This window comes from Hylobates moloch, unplaced genomic scaffold (assembly GCF_009828535.3).
Source record: "Hylobates moloch isolate HMO894 unplaced genomic scaffold, HMol_V3 SCAFFOLD_2, whole genome shotgun sequence".
NCBI classification, from domain to species: Eukaryota; Metazoa; Chordata; class Mammalia; order Primates; family Hylobatidae; genus Hylobates; species Hylobates moloch.
The window spans coordinates 79525077-79541487 of NW_026652277.1; the positions used below are offsets into that span (position 1 = coordinate 79525077).

At 37.9% G+C, this 16411-nt stretch overlaps 1 pseudogene; it reads left to right on the forward strand.

Annotated features, from left to right (window-relative positions):
- Nucleotides 1-8011: 8011 nt before the first annotated feature.
- Nucleotides 8012-9176, forward strand: LOC116476623 (SWI/SNF-related matrix-associated actin-dependent regulator of chromatin subfamily E member 1-like; annotated as a pseudogene).
- The last annotated feature ends 7235 nt before the right edge of the window (nt 9177-16411 follow it).

Below are 16411 nucleotides of genomic sequence, written 5' to 3' on the forward strand. Positions count from 1 at the left end.
GCGCAGTGTCTCACACCTGTAATCCCAGCACTTTGGGAGGCCGAGGCGGGTGGATCACTTGAGGTCAGGAGTTCGAGACCAGCCTGGCCAACATGGCAAAACCCCGTCTCTACTAAAAATACAAAAATTAGCCAGGAGTCCTGGTGGGCACCTGTAATCCCAGCTACTCAGGGGGCTGAGGTAGGAGAATTGCTTGAACCCAGGAGGTGGAGGTTGCAGTGAGCCGAGATTGCGCCACTGCACTCCAGCCTGGGTGACAGAGGGAGACTCCATCTCTCTGAGATGCTAGTGAGCCTTAGATACTGCTATCCTAACATGGTTAGCAATAAACTAAGCTTTCTCTTCTCCACAGATAGTTTTGGTAACATTCTTAGGAGCCAGCCAGCATTCAATTATTATTTCTAACATAAATGAACAGAAGATACTTAGACTTTTCTAGTGACTAGAGGCCAGCCATTGATATGATAATTGATTTCTAAAGATGGATTTTCAGGAATGGGAATGCTGAATAGTTTAGGATTCTTGATTAAATATATGCATCTTACGTATGAGAAAACTGAGGCTCAACAAATGCAAATGATATGGTACAAAGAGATGAACAAATGGAAACCTGAAATGGGACCCCACAGTGCTTCTCTATAACCAAGGAAGCTGCTTTCTCTTCTCTTTGCCGCTGGCTCTCTGCTACTCTGCTCACTAAACAGTAGTTTCCATTAGCAAGCCCACCTACTAGCAGCCCTGCTTCTACTCCATTAGGGATGTCCCCCTCCTTAAAAGACAGGCATGGGTGAGTCAGGGAGAGTCCTCTACCAAGAGGGGCAGTACTTAGGGCTGACAGTTAAATCTGAAATATGTCAAAGATGGCAGAGAGAGTTCTAAATTCAAGCCAAAGAAGGCTGTCCAAATGAAGCTCTCTATCTACAGAGCCCTTCCCCCCCAAAAAACAATTTCTCTGCTGAATATTGTTCTATCGCTTTGCCTTTTTGCATTTCTTCGAAATAGCTCACCTCTCCTATTACCAATTAAAGTGCTGCTTTTGCTGATATTATTAGCCTAACCAATGATAGTGTTATGAACACAATATTTGTTTCATTTCTTTCACTCTTCAGGATAATTTAGTTGCTTTCTCGTTTTTGGTCTACAAAGACACATTTTTTTTTCCTTTTTTTAAATTTTACTTTAAGTTCTGGGATACGTGTGCAGAATGTGCAGGTTTGTTACATAGGTATACATCCGCCATGGTAGTTTGCTGCACCTGTCAACCCATCATCTATGTTTTAAGCCCCACATGCATTAGGTATTTGTCCTAATGCTCTCCCTCCCCTTGGCCCCCACCCCCTGACAGGCCTCAGTGTGTGATGTTCCCCTCCCTGTGTCCATGTGTTCTCATTATTCAACTCTCACTTATAAGTAAGAACAAGTGGTGTTTGGTTTTCTGTTCCTGTGTTAGTTTGCTAAGAATGATGGCTTCCAGCTTCATCCATGTCCCTGCAAAGGACATGAACTCATTCTTTTTTATGGCTGCATAGTATTCCGTGGTATATATGTGCCACATTTTCTTTATCCAGTCTATCATTGATGGGCATTTGGGTTGGTTCCAAGTCTTTGCTATTGTAAATAGTGCCACAATAAACATACGTGTGCATGTGTCTTTATAGCAGAATGATTCATAATCCCTAGGGTATATACCTATTAATGGGATTGCTGGGTCAAATGGTATTTCTAGTTCTATATCCTTGAGGACTCTCCACACTGTCTTCCACAATGATTGAACTAATTTACACTCCCACCAACAGTGTAAAAGCATTCCTATTTCTCCACATCCTCTCCAGCATCTGTCGTTTTCTCACGTTTTAATAATCGCCATTCTAACTGGTGTGAGATGGTATCTCATTGTGGTTTTGGTTTGCATTTCTCTAATGACCAGTGATGATGAGCTTTTTTACATGTTTCTTGGCCACATAAATGTCTTCTTTGGAGAAGCGTACAAAGACACATTTTTATCATTTGCTCTGCTTCTTGGATTTTTATTTCCTTATTTGCTATTATTCAGGAAATCTACAGCTACCTAAAGCTTGTTTTAATTTCTAAGTAAGATAGTTATTTGTCTCTCTGTCTCACAGTGATGAACACATACTTGGTATTCAGTAAATGCATCTTGGATCAGAAAAGAAATTTTCTTTTGCCGGATATATATATATATGCCGGACATACATATATATATGCACACACACACATATATATATACACACACACACACACACATATATATATACACCCTTGACCTATATAATCCATGCAACCAGATTGATAAATGCTGTAAGTGTAACTACCAGTAACTACTAATAGCAACGTACAATGACAGAAAATTACTCTGTGTGAGACTGTTCTCAGATATTAACCTGGGTTCACTGATTTAATCCTTAAATCATCTGTGTAGGGGAGGGACTGTTACTAGCCTCTTTTTCAGAAAAGGAACATGAGACACAGAAAGGTTGAATAATTTGTCCAAAACGAAGCAACTAAAAAGTGGCAGGACTAGGATTTGAACCCAGACCATCTGCTTTCAGTCTCTTAACCACTACACTATACTAAGGACCACTATTATTTTATGTGATTTGCAAATGTAAAAGTAAAAACAAATTATATGTTTAAATTTGGAATTAATAGTTATTTTTTGGAATAGATTTGTTCATATAACTTTTCACAAATACATGGCCATTTTCTATTCAACAACTTTTAAAGAAAGATTGTATAATTCTGAAAAATGAGAGAGAAACCAATAATTTTAAAATTCCATGAAATATTTTGTGTAAACCTATCTTGCTTGCACAAATGAATCAAAGTTCTTTCCTTACCTTTGACTAAACTTGACTTTCAGGATGATATACAAAGAGAGAATGTGATTTATCCTCTCAATTGGAGAAACTTAAAAGAAAATAGGATTCTAAACATTAATAACAGTGGCAGAAACATTAGGAAGTGAATATCTTTGCATTTCTAAAAAAAAGAATGCCCAACCCAGGAAAACTCCTGGGCTGCATTTCCCCTCAAATGTTGGGGTATGTTTTCTCCACCACCATCCAATTCCACCTGGGAAAGGAGGGAAATCTTGGCAAGTGACTGTGAAAATCCATTTTATTCTTCTTAAAGTAAAATATGTCTTCTTTGTTCTTTAAGGTACTGCCTCTGTGCTTGTAATTCTTAACAATCCTTCCTTTACAGGGACTCTTAGTGGCATAGAAAACGGTTGTCAAGAATTCAAAACCATCACAAGTCATAAGAAATTATATTTGAGTGAGAAGCTGCTAAAATTGTTTCAGATCACCCAATTTCACATAGTTGAGATGTGAACAGGGGAACAGAGGTGAAATGTAAGCTTTTAAAGGAATGTTAACTGCTATCATCAGGGAAAGATACGTGTGTGTGTGTGTGTGTGTGTGTGTGTATGTATGTACACACTACTGTCAGTAAAAATACGGATATGTTCTCTAGGATATATGGGGGAAAGCCAGATGGGAAAAGTGATGGAACAGAAAACAAAAGGCCAGACAATACAAAATCTCTATTTAATAAACACAGCTGGGATGCAGCTGAAGTTGAGAAGACAGTGAAGCTACCTTTTTACTCACAAAGAAAATCTGCTAATAATAGAAGTAAAATTGAATATTTGGTGAAATTGACATTTTCATGCCAAGAAATAGGCATGATTATTTATTCCCAATAGTTTGTAGGATTTAGCATTGAAGAGAAATTGCAAGAATCAATGACTGCCTAAAGATAACGTCTACTGACTTGCATTGGAAACACATTGATATAAAAAGAGGAAATATGCAAACCTTTTGTAGTCATAAATGCATTCATAAAGGCAGCTATCAGAAATAACTCAATGCATTTGGGCATTTTAATGCATGCATAATATTCTTAATTAAGAAGGATATGTATTTTTAATCTCAAAAATAAGATTTCTTTTACCTATTCTTTTATGACCAAATGGTTTATCTATGAGACAAATCAGTTAAGAAAGTAGTTTCTTCTTGAAATATAGCCTCATATATGCAAAAGTTGTGACATTAGTAGATTTATAGATTTTAATTTAAATTAATTTGGGTTATTAAAATGTTGACTGGAATGCATGACATAACGCATCCTAACCCTAGCTATCATTCTAAGACATGAATTTGGTTTTCACTTACCTAGATAATTTAATATGATAGGCTTCATTAGCAGCATGAATTCAAAGAAAGACTAATTTATCATAACAATGACTATATTTTTATTTTTCAACAAGAATACACACTTCCTTTTCCAAAATTACCAGGCTTTCCTCCCTTCTGCCACTGCTAAGGCTTAATTAATGTAAATATTGCTCATCTTTCAAGATGATAACTGGATTTTGCATTCACCTCAAAACTTTGTTAGTTTTTTTTTTTTTTTTTTATTATACTTCACAATGTCAGTTTGTTACATATGTATCCATGTCCATGTTGTTTCCTGACCCTTAATAGTCTTTAGATTAGATATACCCTCCCCCCACCCCACAACAGTCCCCGGAGTGTGATGTTCCCCTTCCTGTGTCCATGAGTTCTCATTGTTCAATTCCCACCTATGAGTGAGAACATGCGGTGTTTGGTTTTTTGTCCTTGCGATAGTTTACTGAGAATGATGTTTTCCAGTTTCATCCATGTCCCTACAAAGGACACGAACTCATCATTTTTTATGGCTGCATAGTATTCCATGGTGTATATGTGCCACATTTTCTTAATCCAGTCTATCGTTGTTGGACATTTGGGTTGGTTCCAACTCTTTGCTATTGTGAATAGTGCCGCAATAAACATACGTGTGCATGTGTCTTTATAGCAGCATGATTTATAGTCCTTTGGGTATATACCCAGTAATGGGTTTTTTTTTTTTTTGAGAGAGTGTCGTCTGTCACCAGGTGAGTGCAGTGGACAATCTCCATCATGGGGTCCACCTCCGCTCAGCCTCTCCGAGTAGCTGGGACTACAGGCACCCGCCACCATGCCTGGCTAATTTTTTTTTTTTTTGTATTTTTAGTAGAGACGGGGTTTCACCGTGGTCTCGATCTCCTGACCTTGTGATCCGCCCGCCTCGGCCTCCCAAAGTGCTGGGATTACAAGCGTGAGCCACCGCGCCCGGCCGCATGTGTCTTTATAGCAGCATGATTTATTTTTTAGAAACCTCAACTAAAAATTTCACCACATTTAAAGTGACTATAGTTCATACCAACGTTTCCTGAATAAAGAAATTTCTTTACCAGCTCCTCAAATACTACATTATCATGAAAATGCCCTCTTTACAGAGTCAGACAGACTCTGTCCTTAAATTGAGAGCAGGAAATAATGGATTTGGAGATTTTTTTTAGATAATAAGCTCCTATTTATTTTATATAGCAAACATTTATTGAGCATCTACTTTATATGAAACACTATGTAAATCCTTGGGTGGGATTAAAAAATGAATAAGGCACAGTGCCTGTCCTCAAGGGACTTATAATCTAGTAACAACATAAGGCATTGAGCAAGGTATGTGGAAGGGGGTGAGGCTGGTAACTGGGAGCTAGGACAGTTTAATGTTGAATATGGTAGTAACCAGCAACAGGATCCCAAATGAGTATTTTGCTGTGGTAGTAGCTGATTTTATTTTGGTATGGGTCATTGCAAATTCCTATCCCATGCCCACATTTAAAGCCGTATCTGAGAAAACTGAAAATGAACAAACAAAAACAACAATAAAATAAAACATGTCACACATTATTGGAGACGGGGTGCTAATAATAATGAAGGTGGAAATAAATGCCTCAGCCTAGGAGTCTGGAGATTGGGAAGTCAGCAGTCCATTTCTGACTTCTGTTTAACTTTGAACAAGACACTTAATCTTTTTGCAACATAATATATCCACCTTTGAGATGATGCTACAAATTTCTCTTAATAGGGGTGCTAGGAAGACAGTAGTGTTAACATTTGCTTATTCAATGAATGCTACTTGCTAGGTTTAAATGGTCTATAATGCTCTATATGCATCATCCTATGTTGTGTTCTATGCGTAGGGCTCTCCCTGAAATTGTGCAACTTAGGCAGCTGCTTGAAACCTCTTCCCAAGATAGTAAGCTGGGATTTAAACCCAGCAGTCCTGCTTGTGAATTCTTGGTCTTAAACACTAAGCAGTACTGTCTCTCTGAAGATAAAGAGAAGGTAAAACAAGTAGAAATATCAGATGTGATGAAAATACTGCAAGTGCTGAGATTACAGTACACTTACTTCCTTGCATTGTATGGCAGAGAAAAGTCATTCTCCAGGTGAAGGTTTTTTCCAAGACTATCCATTATTTTTTGTAAGGCTTAGTCCAATTTCTTTCAAGGATTAGTCCCTTCACATCAGCAGTGCTTGGAGAAGCCTCCTCACTAACAAAAGCATTGACAAGTCTCAACTGAATCATACCGTCTGAACCAATGATGCAGGGATATAATATCTCAGGTGGGATGGACATAATGGATTTCCCTGTCGATAGGATGGTGAAAAGATGCGCGGCTGGCTAGGTTATTAAGTGCACTAATTTATTTTAGCACATTCTTTATTCTTTGATGTGACGTAATAAATAAACATATAGAATTTAATCATAGCTTTTCCATTTTAATATCGTCAAAGTTAGTTTCATAGGGTGGTTAGGGAAAATAATGGATATTAATCTATCCATCCATCCATCCACCATTCCCTCAGAAAAAACATTTGTTGTATTGTAGGTTCTAGGGTTCAAAGATGATTGAGAAATGTTCCTGCCCTCAGATAGCTGGGAGGAGGGAGAGAGACAAATCAAAAGATAATTAACACTTTGTGGCAAGAACCAAAATAAAAGAAGAAATTATGGGAGATAGGCCTGCAGAAGAAGAAAAGAGTGGGAGGGAGGGAGGTAGGGAAGGAAGGAAAGGAGGGAGGGAAGGAAGGGAGGGAGGGAGGGAGGGAAGGAAAGAAAGGCAGGCAGGCCACAGTCTACACTTGCTGATGTTCTTATTGTTGTTCAAAGGAGGTTCCCTGGGTAGGGCCTGAGAGGAAAAAAAGGAAACAGAAAGGTAAATCATCTTTCATTTGGAAAGCCCTTCCTGGGGATTTGTAAGATCAGAGGTCCTGGAAATGGGGCAGACAACTGACTCAGGAGAGAGAATGGTCCGAGTGAAGGGAGGATTGTGTTGGTAGTGGCATAGAAGGACAGGGCAGGGCGGGTTAAGAAAATAGGTAGTCATTTTGTGTTCATCTTTAAGTTGTTCCCTGTGGGGTACTCTCTGTTGTGTTTGCTTGTGGTGCTTCTGAGGAATGGAGAAAGAGAATGATATCTTGTGTGAGCGAAAGCTATGGCCCCTCAAGAGCAGGACCCGTATCTGCTGTGACCACCTTCACATCCCAGTGCTGAGAACAACGCTGGGCACTTGCTGGGGCTTCAATATAGAAGAAAGAGCAAAAAGAGGGTTTGTGAGAACATTTCATATGTGGGAGTATTCATTAGTGTATCCATTGTGAAAACTAATCTGGTCATGTCTATTAAATAAAATCACATGCCCTAAGATCCAGCAATATCATTTCTGAGAAACTATAGGCCAGAAATAAAATTACCGGTATGAAAGAATTTGCATACAGAAATGCTAATAGCAGCATTGTTGGAGGGTGGTCAAGAAATCAGGACAACCTAAATGTCTATCAAAGACATTTGATAGATAAGCAGACAGGTTCTAAAGCTCAGGCTCTGGAACCTGCCTGCTTAGATTTAATCTGGGTCCCACCACTTACTAACTGCAGTACGTGATGTGGGTAGGTTGTTTAGACTACCAGTGATTCAGTTTGCTCATCTGCGTATGGAAGATGACAATAATATCTACTTCATATGTTTATGATAAAAAGTAAAGGAAATCATTCAGGTAGGGTGCTTAGAACAACGTCTTGCACTCGATAAATATTCTCATTACTGGGGGCGTGCATGGGACAAAGAAAAGCGAAGCCAGAGCTGCCAGTGCTTTTTCTACCCGCGGTGTCTCAGATTCATTCTTAAGGAACTGAAAATTTAATCTTCCAAAATGCCAAAAAGACCATGTTATGCCCCATCTCCCACCCCAGCTTCTGCAACACAAATGCCCAGCACACCAGTGTTTGCGGGAGACAATCCATACCGTCATCTTGCCCACAACGACTACAGGCTGGGAGGGAACCCGGCCACCAACAGCCGGGTCAGGGGGTCCTCCAGTATTAAGATTCCAGAACCCCCAAAGCCACCAGAGAAGCTGCTGATGCCCTACATGTGGAACAGCAGACAGGTCTGGGACCAAGTGAAGGCTTCCAGCCCTGATGTAAAGTTGTGGGAGATTGGCAAGGTCATTGCTGGCATGTGGCAAGATCTCGCTGATGAAGAGGAACAATATTTAAACGAATGTGAAGTAGAAAAGATAGAGTACAATGAATCGATGAACGCCCATCATAACTCCCCCGTGTACCTTGCTTACATAAATGCAAAAAGTCTTGCAGAAGCTGCTTTAGAGGAAGAAGTTCGACCCAAACAGTCTCACATGGAGAAAGGAGAAGCTTGCATGAGCCTTCTCTGATGAAGATCAGATAATTATGATGATGGTTTTCAATGAAGCTACAGCCACCATCCGTTTCCAGAGAAACCGCCGCCTCATCACTGAAATCCTTTGAGTGTGGTACCAGAGGTTCAGTCAGTCGTCACGACAACTAGAATGCAGGTCCCCAGACGACAGGTCCAGTCCTTAACGGTTCATCAGCGAAAACTAGAAGCTGAACTTCTTCCAAAAGAGGAACGACACCAGGAGAAGGCCAAATTCCTGGAAAGCACAGATTCATTCAACAATGAACTTAAAAGGTCGTGTGGTCTGAAGATAGAAGTGGATCTGGAGAAAATTGCAGCTGAGATGGCACAGGCAGAGGAACAGACCCACAAAAGGCAGGAGGAAAGGGAGAAGGAGGCGGCAGAGCAAGCTTAGGCAGTGAGAGAAGCATCGCTCCTGAGGAAGATCCAGTGGCCAGCAAGGGCGAGGAAAAAAAAGACAATGAGAACATTCCAGTAGAGACAGAGCAGACATACCTTGAAGAAACGACAGAACCACCAGAACGGTGAAGGCCAGTCTACTGAGGACAAGGGGAGCGGGCAGGAGAGAGGGTCGACAGGATGGCAGAGGAAGGAACCAGCGACAGTAACACTGGCTCAGAGGGCAACGGTGCAACAGTGGAGGGGCCACCAACAGATCCCATACTAGAATATGAGAAAAAAAGAGTAAATGTTGCCTTGTTTTATGTGTTCTAAGTGCTTTCTTAAGTGAAAAAATGGTTTTTTAGTTTCAATGGTAAAAAAAAAATTCTCCTATCATTTATTATTATTATTTTCTCAAAAGAACATAGAGAAAAGTGTAAAAATGTATTCACCACACTATAAGCCTTGGTGATGGGACTACAGAGAAGTTATTAACTTTATATATACACCATGCTCTACTGTTTAATTTGTTCTAAGACACATGTGTTAACATAGTAATTTGAAAATCAAATCCAATACAATATTTTAAAAGAGTAAAAACAAAATAGAAAAAATGATGAGGTAGACCAGCCCTACAATATATTAAGGTGTTTTGCAGACACAGGTGGCTCGAGTAGTTAAATAAATTCCAGTGGGATAGAATGGAAAGGTCTGAAATAGGCTCCAGTGGATATAAGGCTTTATTATAGGCTAAGGTAATATCTCTAATCTTTACAGAAAGGTGGGATTATTAAAAATGGTACAGAAACAGTTAGCTCTTTGGAAAAAAAAAAAAAATGTTGATTTTCTCCCCAGTACTTTAAACTGAGATAAATAACAGATGCATCAAAAAGTTAAGTACTTAAAAAAACAAAGAAAAGGCCGAAGAATATTTTTCTGATTTTGAGGTAAAGAGAGCCCTTTTAAGAATGTAAACAAACAAATCTTAAGGAATAAAATAGAAATGGCTATATAAACATTTAAAACTTCTGTATAACTTCCTTATCCAAGTTTTAAAAACTATAAATTAAAAGACAAATGGAAACCTGAAATAATACTCATCATGTGCTGACCGTAAAGATCATTTATAAATAATATGACAATGATGAACACCCCAGTATAAAGAGAATGGGCAAAAGAAGTGAGAAGACAATTTGCAAAAGCAGTACAGATGAACTTGCAAAAAACCATTCAGTGTTTTTTAATAACCAAACCGAAATTCAAACAAGAAATACTATTTTTACTTATAACATTTAGCCCTTTCAAAGGTTAACGTCTAGAAGACCGCTTTAATTCGTAAAGTGTCCAATGCCTCCATCCTGGTAGCAGCCATCGCCACCTGTTGGTGGCACTCAGAGGTGACTCGGGTTTGCTCTGAGTTACAGCTTTGCCTTTCGGAGAAAGCTTCTAAGTCAAAAGTTAGAAACTTCTGTACCTCTATGGTGTGGTATGTGGGGAAATGGCTTTTTCATTCTATGCTGCCACAGGGATAAAACAGTACATCTACGGAGAGCATTTAGCAATATAAAAATCATTTTATGTGTTAATAAATTATGATTTGAGTGAGTTTGCATGAAATTATAAGAAAATAATCTCACACAAGAGAAAGAAACCATCTACTATCAACAGCAGATCTGTTAAATAAATAAATTTAATTAAATGAATTTAGTAAAACAGTGACATATAAAAACATGAAAAATATTTATTACATCAAACTAAGCTGTGGGGAGGGGAAGGAAATGGCAAAGTTCTATGTAGATTTAAGTCAATTTTCTTATTTTATGTCGGAAATTATACATGGAAAATGCTGAAAGTGATTATCTCTGAGAGGTAGAATTAGAAATGTTTTAATTTTCTCTTTTCCTCTGGGCATGTGTGTGTTTTATGTTTTCTATATTTTCTGCAATAAATACAGACTACTTTTGTAACTAGAAAAGAAAATTCTGTAGAAAATGATGGCAGTCAGGGGCAGGGAAGAAAAGCAGTCTATAGATTTCCTAAGTTCTTTTAGTTGCTGTAATAGGTGAAAGTGACAAAATGAAATTTCTGAGTGTCAGAAGCTGGACCATAGCCGATCATCACTTACTGTAGCTGCCCCGGCATCCCTATCAGCCCTATGGCCCTCATTTCTCTTCTGCCCCAGGCTGGGCCCATTTTCTTTCCAATCCAATTTTACGGAAACCGCCAGCATCTAAAGTCTGTGCTCCTTGTCTATCTGCCTCTGTGGGACAATAAACCCCCATTCCTGCCGGCCTTTAATTCCCATTTCAGAACCTGATTCCTCTAAAAGCTTTTCCCAAGTTTGCTTGCTATTCTCTGCTATCTCACCAGCACAATCTGTGATCTTGTGTAAATTAACCTCTCTGTGAATCAATTTCCCCACAAAGTGGGAATAATAAAAGTACCTACATCATAGGGTTGTTGTGATAATTAAATGAATTACTATACGTAAAATGCTTACAATAATGCCTGCTAAATAGGTAAACCACGATAAATGCTGACTACAGTTTAGCAATTGTTCTTTTATTATTTTTCCAGATTCCATTTCATAGCACTGTACTTCTATAAAGTATTAATAGGTATACTATTACATTAAAAGAAAAACTAAAGTAAGTGAGGGAAAGGCCAGCCTAAACAAAATTAATGGGGTTCTTTACTGCAAAATTAATAGGATTTATACTAAATCTGAATGAGTGAGATAAGTGTGGAGGGTTTTCCAAAGTTCTGTTTTTTAGAAGTCCCTGGACCCCTTTTCTTAAATTATCTTAATGAATGGTTGAATTTCACTCTTGGGAAGGCTGTATTTGTTTGTTTGTGTATCATTTATCATACATTTGTCTTTCTGCTCCTATTCACTTCTGCTCAGTTCAAGGCCTGCTTGCTTTTATTTTTTTTTTTACTTTTAAATCGATTCGTTAGTTATTTTGAAAGCACCCTGAGATAAGGACGGTATGAATGTAAGGGGATGGCTTGTTTCTAAACGAATTGCATTCCTGAGGCACAAAAACCTTCTTGCCAAGCTCATGAGAGTTTGAAATAAATTGTTATTGAATGGAAGAATGAGCAGATGAATGCAAGAAAAATTACCTCACAGTCTAAAATAACGAATTCACCAATTGTTTTAGAAAGCTTATTAAAGCAGAGGTTCTTAGAAGGGAGACTTCATTCTAACATGAAATGTGTGTGTTGCATATATAATTTATACTACATCGCTGTTGTTGATGTGTTTTTAGAAGTGTAACTCAAGAAAGCCTTGCAAATAGCTCAAAAATACCCAGCACATTTGTATCATAACGAGTACCTCAAAGCCGGTATGAGTGCAAACACAAGAGCTGACTCAGGCAGTGATCTTGGCTGTCTGCTCTGTTTGGGCTCTTGGCATATTGCAATCAATGACATGGAATCTTCTACTGATTCACAGTTGTTTGAGTGGGACACATGCAGGTGGTCTGGGCTTGTAAGCTTGGAGGCTCACCGGGTCCTCAGTATACAATCTCCACTCTTGTTCCACCCCTAGGTAGGTTTTTTGGTACCTGACCCTTGGTCACCCAAACAATGTGTTTAGACCCAGAAAAGGAGTTTTATCTAAATCACAGGATGCCTGGGGCTGCCTGCCCTTTGCAGATGATGGATGTAGATTAGCTGATCTAAACAATTAGTTAAGGAACAATCTGATCCCTAGTGACAATTAGGATGTTTAAGGCATCCTGCTGACAGCTGTGGTGACAGCGGACAGTAAAACTACCCTTCACTGAAATCAAGAAACTGGGTCTTTATGATTTACAGGCAGTCCCCTCCCCCTCTTCCCCATATGGGCTTTTAAAGGACTTAAAAATGACGGAAAGGAGCTGCTGCTATGTAGTGGAAAACGAAGAAATGGCAACCTATAATTCTAGCTGAGTCATTTCTCAGATCTAGCTCTTCAGAGGACTAAATGGGGAAAACAAAGAAAACTGATAGGGTCCACTTCCCCTGAAATAAGTTGATTTTAAAATGTAAGTCAAGATATTTTCAGAGACAGCACATATGGGGATCCCCTTGCCTTTTAGTTTTCCCATGCATGAAAGTGTTCTGCCATTTAAAGAGCGATACGTTCTTACCCTTTACTAAATACGTTTAGGAAAACAGAGTTTAGAGCAAATACTTTATTCAGGGAATCTCGAAATCCTAAAATGCCAAGAGTACTATTGTTTTGCTACCACTCAAAAAGGAAACATTTAAACATAAATGCTCTGAAGAAAGAATTAATTTTTTGAATTTAAAATATTTTGTGTATTTACATAGGATCGGTTCCCAATTCCTCTATCAATTGAATAAGCCTGTGAATGTGCTCCAAGCTGGCTCCTTCCCTACAGAAAAGAACACATTTCTCCAGAGAGGATTTTGAGGAATGTGTCCAAATCCTAAATCCCTTGTTCCCCAAGAGAAAAAAAAAAAAGGGAGAGAATCAGGACATGGATTTCTATTTCAACTCTTCTTTCTTAGATCTTTGAATTATGGGATATTAAAAATAAACCTAGAGGACACTGCAATGAATTTTTGGAGCAGCTGGAAAAGAAACCATAAAACGAGTGATTACAATCAGCGAAGTGTGATAACAGCTGAATGCATTAGACCCATCCTTAAAAAGCCAGACCCCACCCCCTCCCCTCTTGAGCCTGTTCCATAGAGAAGGGCATGTCACACAATACAATCCAAACACATACTCTGTCCATATTGGGTTAAGAAAATATAGTGCTGGTCATTGTCCCCAAATGACAGACATCCACAGATGGAAAGCAGGAGAATCTGACTTCCACGGTGCTTCTCATTCCACCAGACAGATTCTGTTTGGAAAACACCCACCTGCACTAGGATCTGGCCTGAGTACTATTTAAAAAAAAAAAAAAAAAAAAATTCTTCACCATGGTCACTGCCTTGTAGAAGGAAGCTTAGATAACTTCTCTTTGTATGTCTTCCTTCGGTAAAGATAGTGAAAGGAAAGCCCTAAGGGCATGTGACCTTTTCTTGCCTTCCTTGTTTAAGTAGGCAGGGTTCTCCCTTAAAGGAGTCTTGTTCTTTCTAATGCAGAACACAAAAATTGTCCTATTGAAGGAATGCCTTTTTGATGTGTGAGTATAACATTTCACTTTTCCAAGTTGTTATCTGAATGCATTTAAAAATTATTTAAGCAACAAGGGAGGGAAAAAGGTGAAATTTGGTTCAAGGAAAGGTTTTTTTCTTGTTTTAACAGCTTTGCGTTGAAAATCCAGTTTCACACTGTTTTATTTTCTTACTTGCAAATTTTTAAAACTGGAAAAATTTTTCTTCACTAGGAAGTTGCGACTATGACGTGTAAACAGACAGTCAAAGAAAAAGAGACTATGCTTGCATATCTATGAAAAAGATCATGGCCAAATATAGAAAGAGAACTTCAAAGCAGACACCATATGTTTAACTCTATCTTCAAATATAACCCTTTATATCTTCAGGTTTTCACCTATTATTTTGAGATTATAGACATATGTCTTTTGTATTTAGCAGCCTTCACTTAGGGAACTAATTTTCAATGCACAACATTAAATACATAATTCTCTCAAAAAGAATGAAACTTCTAATTTTTAAAATTTTTATTAATTTAATTAAACTTATTTATTAATTTATGGAGTACATGTGATATTTGATACAAGGATACAATGTGAAATGATCAAATCTGGGTAACTGGGATATCTGCCACCTCAAACATTTATTCTTTCTTCGTGAAGAGTAACACTTTCTTAGGGTCAGGGGCATCAAAGTTTTTCCCAATATAACTCTTGGTTTCCTTTTTAAGCCCAAATATTTCTGTAGAAAAAATATAAAATATCAACGTTTAAATAGTAAATTAGATTGACTCTTTCAGATTTGTTGAGTATATAAATCTGACATTAATATTAATGAATAGTTCTAGAAATTTGGCATCTCAAAATTAATCCAAGTAGATACAGTATCTGTTTATTCTAACTGGGATTTTAAAATCCTGACCCTCTCCAACGCTCCCCCCCACCCCCCCGACAAAAAAATGCTTGTCTATATAATCAATTTTATATTATGTAGGCGTATATTTATCTATGGTTTCTTTTTAAAAAAACTTTTTAAAGTTAAGATTAAATTTTTTTTTTACATTAAAACTTTAAAGATTTAAAGACAGTTGCTTGACAAAAATTTATGTACATATATATCCTGGGCAATTTTATTTATAAGGACTTATTAGACAATTGTTTAGAAAAATTAAAAATAGCCTGTTCAATGAGTAATAAGCAAAATTTTTTTAAATGATGATAAAGCCATGAATGAGATTTTCTAAGAGCATTTAATAATTTGGGAAAGTGCTCATGATATGATATTAAGATGAATAAGATAAAAAATGGTAGATATGGTTCATATGCGAGGATATTTTCTTCTTGGCAATGGAAGATGCTGATGGTTGACCAGACCAGTCTTTAAGGCTCCATTTTAAAATGAATCATATGTATTTTTGTAGCTGTGAACCTTATCCTCTACGCTTCTTTCCCTTTGAAAATCAAGCGCTCTCTTTTTTCCCTTTACACAGAGCAATATATCTGCCCAGTAAAACAATAAAAATGATGGAAATTATTTGGGTAATGGAGATTAATTTGCAGTTTATTCAAAGATTTTGCATCTTTCTTTAATGCTTTCAACAGGGCATAGTCCAGGGTGCTAAACTAAAACAAAGGTGCTAGCTTGAAATCTTCATTTATTTAAAATCTATTCACCTTCCTTCTTCTATCATGAAAAAATACGGTAACTCTGACTTCATTAATAACTAAATTACCTTGTATCTTTGGATTTTAAAATTGTATTATATGGCATAATTTATTAAAAGGTTAAAAGTGGATTTCTAGGACTTTAGATATGAGCGGCTTTTTTAACCTAAAATATTTTCAGGAAAAAAAGTAATTCAAACTTTGAAATTATATGATAGTGCTACTATTCTTTTTATCCCAAACTTTCATTTCTATCAGCTGTATAAACATACTTGAGAGAGCTAAGTATACAAATGTCCAACCAATTTCTAATTACTTAGTTATTTTCATCATTGCTGACGGTCAGTGGGTTTTCAATGTAAATATTTTACATGTAGAATGAGAAAGAGACACAAGAACGAAAGCTTGAGAACGTTCATTCTCTGCTGCTTGCAATAGCGCGTGGAGGACGGGGGCGGGCAAATCTGGGCCTTAGAGCGCCACCCCATGGTAGACGGGGCGAAGGGCACTGCAGGGGTGTGCTCGGCCCTTTGGCCCAATATTCTCCGCTTTTTCCGCCTAAAGAGCTTCCTTCACTCGGCTTATTTAAAACATCGACAACTCTAAATAACTTACCTTCTCTGCACCAGTGG